The sequence below is a fragment of the Triticum aestivum genome, chromosome 6B (genome assembly GCF_018294505.1).
Source record: "Triticum aestivum cultivar Chinese Spring chromosome 6B, IWGSC CS RefSeq v2.1, whole genome shotgun sequence".
Lineage (NCBI taxonomy): Eukaryota > Viridiplantae > Streptophyta > Magnoliopsida > Poales > Poaceae > Triticum > Triticum aestivum.
Window position 1 is genome coordinate 699,687,885 of NC_057810.1, and position 14,340 is coordinate 699,702,224.

Genomic DNA, 14,340 nt, shown 5'->3' on the forward strand with positions numbered 1-14,340 from the left:
CGTCGTCGATCTGGCGCCCAGGCGCCCAGATCTGGCGGTGGAGGCGCTCCGGCAAGCTGCGGTGGTGGCGCTCCAGCGGGCTGCGGTTGTAGGGCACGCTGTGTGCCTGGGGTCCCTTCCCTCGGCCGGGGGAGCTGCGGTGGTGGCGGCGAGGCGCAGTTTTTTGGACGACGGTGCCGCGTCGGTGGAGGTTCTGGTGATGGTGAGCTGCAACAGAGCGGTAGCTTGGGCTGGAGGTGGCTGGGGGTGCGCGGATCTGACATGGCGCTCTGTTGCGGCGTGTTGAGGGCTGCTGGTTGGCAACGATGCCCTCTGCACAACTTGCTATGTTCCTATGCCGTTCGCTTCCTGTGAGGCCCGGCAGTGGAGTAGATCCTCCAGGCGAAAGTCTTGCACCTTCTTCGGTGCCGGTGCTGGTGATGTTCTTGAGCATTGCATTCCTTCTTGAAGGCACATCACGGAGCTACGTTCATCTACTGCCACAACTATCTGGTGTTTCCGGGTGAAAACCCAAGCTCCATTGGAGCGGGCGGCGGCGGCAATTATTTCGTTATCTTCTTGGAGGCATCGCCTTGGAAGCAATGACCTTTGTGGAGTGGTGGTCTCATGGCAGTGGTGCAGAGTTGCGTCGTCGTCGGGGTGATGGAGGCCGGGGCGGCGGCTCCGGACGGTGGATTTATGCCGAGGTGGCGGCCTCGGATAGCGATGCAACGGTGGCTCTATGGGGCAGAGTCGCAATTGTGCATTGTTTTGGTGGCGACTTGGTGCTACGTGGGTAGCGAGGTCGTCGGCTTGGTCGATGCGACCCAGAGGGGGCGGTCTGACTTTACGTCGGGGCGGCGGCCCCGGATGTGGTGCGGTGTTCGTGGTATGCGTGCAGTTGTCTTGCGCAGCATGGGCTGCGGGTAGCTGTATTGTGCGGCGTTGCTGCTCGAGGGCGAGTGGAGGCATGTCGGGGCGGCGGCCCCAGATGTGGTGCGACGTTCGTGGTCTGCGTGCGGTTGTCCTGAGCAGTGTGGGCTGCGGGTTGCTGTATCGTGCGGCTTTGCTGCTCGAGGGTGAGCGGTGGCATGTCGGGGCGGCGGCCCCGGAAGGCGGTGTCAGTTGAGTGCGCAGGGCGCAATGGAGCAGTGGATGTCGAGGCGGCGGCCTCGGAGAGTTGCAGCTTCGAGGGCATGGACCTCGTGTCATGTGGGCGACGTGGTTGTCATCGATGTTGTTCGTGGATGGGCTTTGCCCTGTGTGTGTTAGTCTTTGAGGTGGGCTTGGCCCTTGTTGTTTCGGTTTTCGTCCGATTTTCCGTAATTAACTAGGCAATTCTCTTCTGCTTAATTAATAGATAAGGCAATCTTTGCCTCCATTTCGAAAAAAAACCCAGCCTAGCGAGCAGCCCACCGAGAAAACCTCCCATGTCCCCCGACAAGCAAACGAACAAACGGGCTGGACACGTGTGTTACACGGGCTGAAACAAGATAACCCACTTTCACCGTGAATCCTGAAGGAAAAAAAATCTGACGGATGGCGCGTCGACCGAGACTTCACTAAATCTCAGTCGACTAAGATTTAGCGAGTCTGTTAAAATAATGAAAGCTAAAAAGGACAAAAAAATAAACTAAAAATGAGACAATAAAAAATAATAACAAAAGAGAGAAAAATGGGAAAAGAGAAGACATACAAATGATAGATAAAATGAAAAAAGGAGGAAAATGAAGGGAAAAAGACAAAGAACGAGACAACAACAGCCTAAAACACACATTGAGATGCGACTTGAAAAAAATAAAACAAAATGAGAAAGACATGCATTGCCTGTGACATACATAGATAACAAAAGGGGAAAGTCACCACGCGAAAACAAAAAATGGCCGAAACAACGGAAGACACAAATCAGAGAACCGGGCTCGACGCTCTCCTTAGCAGGCTGAAAACGAGACAACCAACTCTCCACTACGAATCTTAAAGCAAGTAATAATCATACGGCTAACACGTCGACTGAGACTTCGCGAAGTCTCAGTCGACAGAGATTTAGCGTCACCGTTTGAGGATAGGTGGTGTTCATGGATTTGCGGCCTGCTGAGATCCTCATCTTCCTCCGTGATTATCAATGGGGAACTCAGCAATCCTTTCGCCCTGGGTCAAGGTGTTCGTCAGGGCGATTCGTTGTCTCCAACGCTGTTTATCCTGGCCATGGATGCTCTACACAACATGCTTCATTAGGCGGTTCAGAAGAGTTTGCTTTCTGACTTGGGGCTTGACAGTGACACCCCAAGGGCGTCCATTTTTGCTGATGATGCAGTAATCTTCTTCAAGCCACAAATCACGGATCTGCGGGTAATTTAAGAAATTCTTCATCTCTTTGGCCAAGCTTTAGGGTTGCATATCAACCTGCAAAAGAGCTCGACTTCATGCATTCGTTGTGAGGAGGATGTGATTACCATGGTGGCAGAGCACTTTCAGTGTCAACGGAAACCTTTCCCAATCACGTACCTCTGTCTGCCGCTCTGTGTCTTCAGGTTGAGGAAACGGGACATCATGCCACTGGTGGACAAGTTTTCCAGCAAGATGAAGGGCTGGAAGTCGAAGTTGCTACCAGCTGCGGGAAGACTTACACTGGTTAATTCGGTGCTAATGGCTCTTCCGATCCATTTCATGGCAGTGCTGCCTCTCCCAGTCTGGGCCATCAAAATAATCAACAGGAGATGTCATGGTTTCATTTGGAAGGGCGAGGAGGCTTAGGTGTGTGCACCCAAGGATTGTGGGGGGCTAGGGGTGCTTAATCTCAGGTTGTTCGGTTGGCTCTGCGATGCAGGTGGCCATGGGTGAAATGGGACGAAAACCTCGGGCCGTGGCACTCTCTACCTGACACGATGGAGAAAGCAGTTTCGGCAATGTTCAACGCGGCCTCTGCGATCTTACTCGATGATGGGGGTCTGCAAGGTTCTGGACAGATAACTGGCTCCTGCAAGGTCGTTGTCGGTGTCAAAACCGGCGGATCTTGGGTAGGGGGTCCCGATCTGTGCGTCTTAGGCTGATGGTAACATGAAGCAAGGGACACAATGTTTACCCAGGTTCGGGCCCTCTCTATGGAGGTAAAACCCTACTTCCTGCTTGATTAATATTGAAGATATGAGTAGTACAAGAGTAGATCTACCACGAGATCGTAGATGCTAAACCCTAAGAGCTAGCCTATGATGGTATGATTGTAATTGTGATCGGCCTTCTAAGGACCATCCTTTCCGGTTTATATAGACACCGGAGAGAGCTAGGGTTTACATGGAGTTGGTTACAAGGAAGGAAATATAATATCCGGATCACCAAGCTTGTCTTCCACGCAAAGGAGAGTCCCATCCGGACACGGGCCGAAGTCTTGAGTCTTGTATCTTCACGCTTCAATAGTCCGGACGATGCATATAGTCCGCCTGTCCGGATACCCCCTAATCCAGGACTCCCTCAGTAGCCCCTGAACCAGGCTTCAATGACGATGAGTCCGGCGCGCAGTCTTGTCTTCGGCATTGCAAGGCGGGTTCCTCCTTCCGAATACTCCAAGGTTATTATCGAACACGTAGGCCGTGTCCGGATCTGCAAAATGATCTTTACATACCACCGTAGAGAGAACGATACTCCAGCTAACAACTTTTTAGATGACGTGACATGTCCTTACGGCCAGGTCATTATTCGAACCGTTTTCCCACAACCAGCCACAACGCGTATTGCGAGGCGGTTTCCTTGACACGTCTTGTCAAAGCAGAGATCGTGTCCCCTTATCACGGGATTCTCATCAATACGGGTATGGGTAATCCCCCCGTGCCATCAATCGTGGCGCTTGGGAAGTAAGCGATTCTCAACAGGCTAGTGGGGAGGCGCACCGCTTTCGTCGCCTCTATAAAGGGATAAGAGTTCCCCATTCTTACCCACGCCTTCTTCCTCCTTTGCCCACTCTTGCCTCCTCGAGCTCCAGCGCCCTAGTCCAAGTCTTCTCCGCACAGTTAAACATGTCCGGTGCAGGAGGTAAATGGGTGGCTTCCACCGTGAAGGAGAAGAATATCGCAAGTCTTCGGGCGGCCGGATACTTGGCCGCAGACATAGCGCACCGGCTACTAGACGACGGGCAGGTCATTCCAACTCCAGGACCCCACGAGAGGGTCGTGTTCCTTGCCCACTTCGTCCGTGGACTGGGTTTCCACTCCACCCCTTCGTCTGCGGGCTCATGTTCTACTACGGGCTAGATTTCCAGGATCTAGCCCCGAACTTCGTCCTCAACATCTCGGCGTTCATCGTCGTATGCGAGGCTTTCCTCTGCATCAAGCCTCATTTCGGCTTGTGGCTGCAAATCTTCTGCATGAAGCCGAAGATCGTGAGCGGCCAGCAAGCGGAGTGCGGAGGAGCCATGGTGGGCAAGATGCCTAACGTCACCTGGCTTGACGGCTCCTTTGCGGAAACCGTGAAGGGGTGGCAGTCGGGGTGGTTCTACATCACCGAGCCGCGCGACGCCGACTGGGCGGCGGCCCCCAAGTTCTGATCCGGAACCCCCATGCGGCTCACCTCCTGGGAACAGAAGGGCCTGTCCTGGGGCGAATCTACAGAGCTGACCGGACTCATAAACTGCATCAAGGGCATGAAGGACAAGAACATCAAGCTTGTCAACGTGATCCAGGTCATGCTCATTCGCCGTATTCTTCCGTGCCAAAGGCGGGCATTCAATCTGTGGGAGTTCGTCCCGGCCGAACACCAGACGCTTCAGAGGATTTACGGCATGAAGCATAAAAGCGCGTGGAAGGTGTTGTTCAAGGCCTCCGAAGTGCCTCCTCCCATATCCGAGGACCGTGGGCTTCATGCCGCGCGGCCTCCTAGTCAGGTGAGTTCTAAGGCTGCTACCGGATTCGGTTCTTCCCAATATATTCATGGGGGAGCCTTAAGTAATTGTGCATATTTGTTTATGATTATGTGGAGACAGCGGAGCAGATTGACTGTCCGGCTCCGCTGCCAGAAAGCCCAGCTAATGCTCTCCTGACGGAGATGCTGGTCCTGGCGCCCTACAAGGGGCTGGAGAAGAAGGCCGATAAGAAGGCCCCAGGGATCCGAAAGGGTCTCCGACGTAAGGTTGCGCCAAGAAGCCTCGTCCGAAGACGACGAGGCACACTCCTCCCCGAAGGGGAAGAAGAAGAGAAGAGGAGGCCGCCCCATCCGGAAAGGACGGGGGGCCTGAGAAGGCGGACCAGGGGACCAGGAGAGGCCCCCGGCGCAAGGCCGTCATACCCTTGTCGTCTGATGACGACGAGGCAGATTCCTCCCGCGGAGGCGGGGGGAAACAAGAAGAAACTCCACCTCCCCGTATTGGGGGGGGGGGGGGGAGAAAAAGAGGAAGGCCTCCCCGGTGGGGGAGACTGGGATGTCCAAGAAGGGAAAATCGTCCCTTCCGGACTACTCCGCCACCGCCGTCGATAGCGAGGAGGGGTGGCTGCCCAGGAAGAAGCCCCTAGTGCGATCGTAAGTATCCGCACTCCATCGTAATTTTGCTTCATAGTTTTGTTATAACGCCGAACTTGTATGCAGTCCGGCCAGGGCCCATCCCGAGGTGTCGTCTTCGGACGGGTCCTTGAGTGATTCGGCAATGAACTCACTTCCGACGGCCACTACTCCTCGGCCTGCGGATGACACGAAGGTGTTGTCCCAAAGGCTCCCCGAGCGGGGGGAGGTGGATCTGGAGGCGCTCCAAGGCGACATTCCAAATGTCGGACACGCAGGGTTCAAGGTCCCCGCGGATCGTGTTGATGAGAGCCACAATAGGCCGGGCTCTCGACCGAACACTGTTCCGGAGCCTTTAATTATTCTGGACTCAGGGGGTCAGCCCCTCGTTAAGGAGGGCGAGCCATCTGTGTCGAGGACTTCCGTTGCGCCCGAGGCACCGGATTGTCTGCTGGAAGCGCTTCGGGGCGCTTCCATGGATGAAGAGCACCGTACTCTTGTGGGTGCGGTGATTCAGAAGGTTTTGTCCACCAAGAGTGGACTAACCGAAACCTGCACCAGCCTCCTGACAGGCTTTGAGGTAAGTAATAAAAGTGTGTGAAATTACCAGTCGATAGGTAGTATCCCCTGATACTCTGTTTGGTATTCGGAAGGAAAAACCAAACGGAGGGTCAATTTTAATCCGCAGGAGTTTAACAATAAGTTTGAATTTGAATAAGCAGGTTGTGCTGCTTGCCACTGCGGTCCGTACGGCCGAGATCGCCGAACTGAAACAGGACCTAAAGCAGGCGCAGGGAGAACTCGACCTCACGAGGAGGCAGCTCGAGAACAACAAAGGTGAGTGATTCCCCGCTCTCATATAATGAAGGATAGATAAAATTGGTTATTCTAACGACGAAGCATCGTGATTTGATAACAGAGGCCACCACCGAAGTGGCGTCTCTCAAGAAAGCACTGTCCAAGGCCGAACACAAGGCGGCCTTGGAGCACAAGGAGCGCAAAAAGCAAGAAGCCCGAGTGGGCGAAGTACAAGAAGAGCTCCAGGAGCTCGGCAAGAAGTTCGAGTCCGTGGAGCATGAGCTTAATGCAAAAGAGGCCAAGCTTGCGAGGGTCCTTATAAGTATAAAAGACGCCAAGGCCGAAGCCGAGAAGGCACAGCAGGAAATCCAGGAGGCCAAAAAGATAACGGCGGGTAAGAAATTCTTTATGCAAAGAAAACATGTGGAGGAGGCGTTTCTTTTACTTACCCGAGTCCGGAGCTCTCCAGGGACATTCGCAGATCTGCCACGCAGCATATCAGATGCCGCGGAGTTCTACCGTGCCCAGGAGGGGAGCTCAACGGGGAAGCTGTTCTGGTCCCAGTATGCTGGGGCCAAATATTCAACGCCTCTGAGTGACCAACTGAAGCAGTTGGTCGAACTCCACAAGGCGGCCGAAGTGGCTATGAAGGATTTCATAGTCCGGATGTCGCCTGGTGAGCCCCTGCCCACCAGCTACTTCGGCCTGATCAAGCGGATGGTGAATGCCTGTCCGTGACTGGAAGTCATCAAGCGATCCGTTTGCATTGAGAGTGCCCATCGGGCCTTTGCCCGTGCGAAGGTGCATTGGGGCAAGCTGGATGCGGAGAAGCTGGTCAAGGACGGGCCGTCAGAGGGTAAGCCGCATCGCATTAGAAGTATTATGATGGTGTTATGAACTGTGCTCGCCTCGTGGCCAATGAATGTACCAAGGACATAATTTTTGAATGAATTCACTTCTTCATGTTTGTAATTTAAAGACGAAGTTACTTGCGCTATGTAGCGCTTTTGTTATTTAAAATATTACTTCTGTGCGGCTGTTTATAAAATTCTGAAAGTAGGCCAGTCGTCAGCTTCCGCCCCCATGTAACTAGTACTGGGGTGTTCATGGAAAACCCGGACACTCTTTATCCAAATGTTTGGTCCCTTAAGGAGGTGTCCAGCGCAGTGAACAAGGCAATCGGACTATGCGGCTTTATAACCTTCACTTAGCCATAAAAGTCTACAATTTTAAATTTTGGCGAAGCCCCTAGAATCCGGAAGGCCGAATTGGGGCGCTATATACGCCTAGATCGGACGAAGCCGAATTATCGCCTAAAGCGGAAGAATCTTTAAGGATTTTAAGACCTCTCGAACAGCGACCAGCTCTCGCCACATCATGCCGGTCAGTTTTCGGCTTTCTCTACTGAGGTGCTCGTCCGGAAGAACCGGGCACAATCGCAGTAGTTCTCCCTGCGCTACCTTAGCCGATATAACAGAACGTAAGGGACCAAAACAAGGGAGCCGGGCTATCCCAACTGTAGACCCAAGACATGATTCGGAGCTGATGCATATAATTCTATAAGTTCGGGGTGCCGCACTGTTGAAAGTGTTCGGACTTGTCTTGCCGTATTATGGGGCGCCATAAGAAGCCCCTGGCAAACTAACGTACCAAGTGTACGGATGCAATATCAAATAGACATTTGTAAGGAAAAAAATGCTCAAATAAGAATAATAAGCTGATGCTATATATGATCTCCCATTGATGAATAATACGTTTAAGCGTATGTTTACAATGAATGCATTAAGCGGAGATAAATAGGATTATTTGACATATCCTATCCAGGGGCAGGCTACGCACGGATAGATAAAACAGGTATAACGATCGTAAATAGATTCCACCTGGGTATTTCCTTCGGTGCACAAAGCCTGTTGCCTCCTTGGTTTCCTCTCCTATGTAAGTCCGACAATCCGGATCTTCTGAAGAGGCTACGCTAAAGCAATATCCTAAAAGGTAAAAGGAAAGGTTACGAATTGTGTGGCGGCGATACCGCACTGTTGACTGAGACACTGATGCGCCTCTGCCTGTGCCCACGGTATTTTGAGTGCGTAATTGTGTACGCGTGGCACGAATGCTGCTTTGATGGGATTTGAGCGGAGGCCGGACTGCTAGTCGTGCTCTTGGCGTGCCTGGTGATCCTGTTGCGTGGTGTTCCGCCCTCGCTTGACGGAGCTTGAGGTTGTCGACGCCGGATTGGTGGTTTGCCGGAGGAGGCCGCATTGTACTTCTGCCGCGAGGGCTGCAGTATGCTCTTCTGTACGGAGAGAGCAGTCCATATTTTCGTTGACGGTTATGACCCCGCGCGGGCCTGGCATCTTGAGCTTGAGGTATGCATAGTGTGGTACCGCATTGAATCTAGCGAATGCGGTTCGTCCGAGCAGTGCGTGGTAACCACAACGGAAAGGGATGATATCGAAGATTAACTCTTTGCTTCGGAAGTTATCCGGAGATCCGAAGACCACTTCCAATGTTATAGAGCCTGTACAACGGGCCTCTACTCCAGGAATTACACCTTTAAAGGTGGTTTTGGTGGGCTTGATCCTTGAAGGATCGATGCCCATTTTGCACACTGTGTCCTGGTAAAGCAGGTTTAGGCTGCTGCCGCCGTACATAAGGACTCGCTTGAGGTGGAATCCGTCGATGATTGGGTCTAAGACCAATGCGGCCGAGCTGCCGTGACGGATGCTAGTAGGATGATCCCTATGATCAAAGGTGATCGGACAAGCTGACCATGGGTTGAATTTGGGGACGACTGGCTCCATCGCGTAGACGTCTCGTAGTGCTCGCTTTAGTTCCCGCTTGGGGATGTGGGTGGCGTAGATCATGTTGACCATTTTCACCTGGGGGGGGGGATTTATTCTGTCCCCCCATGTTCGGACGCCGGGGCTCCTCGTCATCATTGTTGTGCAGCCCCTTGTCCTTGTTTTCGGCGTTTATTTTGCCGGCCTGTTTAAATACCCAGCAGTCTCTATTGGTGTGGTTTGCTGGCTTGTCCGGGGTGCCATGAATTTGGCACGAGCGCTCCAGTATACGGTCTAGACTGGACGGTCCCTGATTGTTTCTTTTGAATGGCTTCTTCCGCTGACCGGATTTGGATCCGCTGAATCCGGCATTGACCGTCGTGTCTTCGGTGTTGTCGCCGTTGTTCCGTCGCTTGTGTCTGTTGCGCCGTAGCTTGCCATTATTGTCACGGACATCTGAAGTGCCAGAATGTGGCGTAGTGCTGCTACGAGCCAACCAGCTGTCCTCGCCCGCGCAAAAGCGGGTCATTAGTGTCGTGAGAGCTGCCATGGACTTGGGTTTCTCCTGGCCGAGGTGTCGGGCGAGCCACTCGTCACGGATATTATGCTTGAAGGCCGCCAGGGCTTCGGCGTCCGGACAGTCAACTATTTGGTTCTTTTTAGTTAGGAACCGAGTCCAGAATTTCCTGGCTGATTCTCCGGGCTGTTGAGTAATGTGGCTCAAGTCATCGGCATCCGGAGGTCGCACATATGTGCCTTGGAAGTTGTCAAGAAATGCGTCTTCCAGGTTTTCCCAACTGCCAATGGAATTTGTGGGCAGGCTGTTTAGCCAGTGTCGGGTGGGTCCTTTGAGCTTAAGGGGAAGATACTTGATGGCATGTAGATCGTCTCCGCGGGCCATGTGAATGTGGAGAAGGAAATCTTCAATCCATACTGCGGGGTCTGTTGTGCCATCGTATGATTCGATGTTTACGGGTTTGAACCCTTCTGGGAATTCATGATCCATCACTTCATCGGTGAAGCAGAGGGGGTGTGCGGCGCCTCTGTGCCGGGCTATGTCGCGACGCAGTCCGGCTGCGTCTGACTGGTTATATTCGGCCCGGCCGGTTTTGCTGTTAGTGTATCCGGTATGACGGTCATCGTCATGTGCTGCGGCGCACCCCCGGGATCCGTAGATCGATCTTGGTTGTCCTGCGGCATTATCCAGTCTATCGCGCAGGTCCTGAGTATTGCCCCGGGCCGTAGTAATCTAGCGCGGGGGTGCAGGCTGGTATTCGGGCTGATATGCCGTTTATCCCGACCTCGAGGCATCCGGTCAGCCGTGTGGCGCTCGAGTCCATATTCCTCGGCTGCCAGGACTTCTGTCCATCTATCTGTGAGCAGGTCTTGATCAGCTTGAAGCTGTTGCTGCTTCTTCTTCAGGCTTCTCACAGTGGCAATAAGCCGGCACTTGAAGCGCTCCTGCTCCGCGGGGTCCTCGGGCACGCCGAACTCGTCATCGCCGAGGCTAATCTCATCTTCGGAGGAAGGCATGTAGTTGTCCTCCTCCGGATACCCGTCCGTCGCCTGTTTGTCTGGGCTGTCCTGCCCATCTTCCTGCTCGACCTTCTCGAAGGCGGGCTGTTCGGGGTTGTATTCATTGTCGGCACCGTCTGGATTGTTTTCGTCTCCGATGCCGGTATTGCCTTGGCGGGGCTTGGAGCGGCGCTAGCGACGCCCATGCTTTGCTTTTTTCTTGGAGGGGTTATCCTCCGTTGCCTCATCGCCATTAGTTTCTTTCGGAGTGTCCACCATATATATATCATATGAAGAGGTGGTTGTCCACCGCCCTGTGAGCGGTGGCTCTTGTACGTCTCCTGCATCGTCGTCCATACCGTCGATGTCTTCGAAGTCGAAGTCAAGCACGTCGGTTAAATCATCGACCGTGCAATGAAGTGGGTGGTGGGTGGGCAGCGAATTCCTTCGTCACCTGCTTCCCACTCAAGCCGGCCATAGTTCAGCCCAGAGCCTCCTGACAAAGAGAGAGACTTTAATGAATTCAGCATGTCACCAACGGGCGAGTGCTGAAAGATGTCCGCAGCGGTAAACTCCATTACCGGAGCCCAACCTGGCTCTGCTGGCTCGAGAGTGTGCGAACCGGAACCAAGAACCGGATACGAGTCCCGGGGCCCGGGGTTACAGGTCTCTACAGAGGTGAGACCTGTGTTCGGCTCCAACACCGATGAGTATGCGGCCTGCGGGGCGGGGTCTACCCCTCCGTCCTTGGGCAACGCAACCTATTTCGGATTTAGATCCGGGGCTATTGCAGGGATGATGTTCCGAGCATTGTCCGACAGCAGGTCCAGGCCGTGCTCATCGTGATTGTCCGGTGCTCCTGGCACAGGGCCGAATCCATCGAAGATCAAGTCTCCGTGAATATCCGCTGTGTAGTTCAAGTTTCCGAACTTGATCTGGTGGCTAGGGGCGTAGCTGTCGATCTGCTCCAGATGACCAAGCGAATTGGCCCGGAGTGTGAAGCCGCCGAACACAAAGATCTGTCCGGGGAGAAAAGTCTCGCCCTGGACCGTGTTGTTAGCGATTGAAGACGCCATCAAGCCTCGAAGCGACGACACAGAGGAACTCTCAATGAAAGCACCAATGTCGGTGTCAAAACCGGCGGATCTCGGGTAGGGGGTCCCGATCTGTGCGTCTTAGGCTGATGGTAACAGGAAGCAAGGGACACGCTGTTTACCCAGGTTCATGCCCTCTCGATGGAGGTAAAACCCTACTTCCTGCTTGATTAATATTGAAGATATGATTAGTACAAGAGTAGATCTACCACGAGATCATAGAGGCTAAACCCTAAGAGCTAGCCTATGATGGTATGATTGTAATTGTGATCGGCCTTCTAAGGACCATCCTCTCCGGTTTATATAGACACCGGAGAGAGCTAGGGTTTACATGGAGTCGGTTACAAGGAAGGAAATATAATATCCGGATCGCCAAGATTGTCTTCCACGCAAAGGACAGTCCCATCCGAACACGGGCCGAAGTCTTGAGTCTTGTATCTTCACGCTTCAATAGTCCGGACGATGCATATAGTCCGGTTGTCCGGATACCCCCTAATCCAAGACTCCCTCAGTTGTTCTATCGCAGCGACAACCCCTGCATTGTTCTCTTTTGTCAAAGATTCCGACTGCTCAGTCCGGGAAGCTCTCCACAATCAATCCTGGATCAGACATATCTCGGGTGGAATCTCGGTGCAAGCTCTAGCGCAGTATTTATCAGTTTGGGATCTAGCCTCTGATACATGCCTAACGCTAGGTGTGCGGGACCAGGTCCGCTGGAAGCTTACTAAGGGGCAAGAGTTCTCGTTCGGCAGTGCATACAAGATGATGTTCATGCCTAATATTCATTTCGCTTGCAACCGGCCAATCTGGAGATCCAAAGCACCAGCACGCTGCAAATTCTTTATGTGGTTGGTTGTCCATGGCAAATGCCTAACGGTCGATAATCTTGTTCAAAGAGGTTGGCCCGCGAACGCTTCATGCCCCCTCTATCTCTCATGATTTGAAAGTGGAAAGTGAGAGGCATGGGCACCATGGCTCACAAAAGTACAAGGACAATGGTGATAGACTCAAAGAACTAAAGCAGGGAGGAGCCTAAGGGAATAGAGACAAGGATACGACTATGAGTTAAAGCAGATACAACGAATCACAGAATGTAATGATGTAGAGAAACGCGGTGATAATAAATAATTTCCTGAATAAAAAAGGCAGATATACAATGTGGGGATTTCCCCCAGCCCTGGCCTTGTAAAAATAGATTAAAATGCATGGGTGCTTAATTTTTTTGGAATGGGTGGAGACATGTCTGAGCTCTCGCCGGAGATGGTTCTTCAGGCGCTGCAATAGAAGAGGGGCATCTCGCTAGACAGGGTATCAGTTGATAGGTTCATGCCGGAGGACTTCTTGGTGGTGTTTGCCAGGCAGGAGGATCGGAGCAGGATGGGCTTGCAGCCAGTGCTAGAGCATAGAGGGATCAGGTTTGCGTTCAGGAGGTGACTTCGGCAGAACTAGGCGGTGTTCACCGCGCTCCGGACCAGGGTCAGTCTGGAGCTGGAAGGCATCCCCCCACGCTTGGGAGCTCGACGTGATGGAAAGTCTATTGGGCGGTTCGTGCTTCATCGAGTCAATTTTGCCGGAGACTTCGTCGCGGTCGGACCTCGCCTCTTTCAAGTTGCTAGCTTGGACTGTAGATCCGGAGGCGATCCCCACGCGCAAATGGTTGGCGGGGCTGGAGCCGGAGGAGCATCGGGAGGTTTTCCAGCCGAAGATCTCTAGTACAGAGTGTTGATCCATCTGGCCGCGGTCACCACGTTCCCTGACGGCGAGGAGCCCTGGTTTCTTACCGGCATCTCTTCGGGCAGCGGGCAGAGCGGGCTCCCTCGCTCTGACCTGGACATGGGTGGAGGTGCCACCATGCGCCGATGTGATTGGCAGTTTGGGGTGAGAGATTTGCGCGGTGATAACTCAATCGGTCACGCGGGTCCGGTGGATGGCCGGACGTTCGCCGCCGTGGTGGCGGGTGGCCGGGAGTCGGCGTCATGGCAGCTTCCCCCATTGGATCCGTTGGAATTGGTGGATGCGCCTGGTGGGCCCGTGGCTCTGGTTCCGGATAGGCTGACAGCGTGGCAGTCCGCTTTTGACCGTCTGGGTGCGACGACTGGAATGGGTGGGGTGACCGCTCGTGGACGCGAAATTATTTCAAATCGGAATGGCGCCATCTCCGCTGCCTCGCCAACATGTGTCTCGGGTGCCTCACCGCGGGACCCGCCCCGGCAGACGGCGGTGCTGTTGCCAAGTTAGCTTGCCAACGGGCAGGGCGAGAGGTCATCAGAGGAAGGCTCGGTGCAGCAGGGGCAGGGTGTGCTCCTAATCACGGAGCGCATTGGGTAGGCTCCGTCTGTGGAGCCCAGGGACGAGGATTCGGTGCGTGGCGGATTGGTGGATCAGTCTAGGCAGATTGATCATGCCCACCCTCGGTCGCAGCGGGCGGGCCCCGAGGTGGTCGGGGATCATCTGGACCCCGCTTTGGCGCGGACTGAGAGGCCCGAGGGTCCACCAGAGGCTCGATGTCCTTCTGGTTCCGCTCATGTGCCTGTCGTGGCTCGGGATGAGATCGTGGTGGATCCGCCAGCGGTGGCTCGGGATGAGATCATGGTGGACCCGCCTGTGGTGGTTGATTCGCCGCTTGGCTCGCTATTGGTGGAGGTGGGTGATACGTCTCCAACGTATCTATAATTTTTTATTGTTCCATG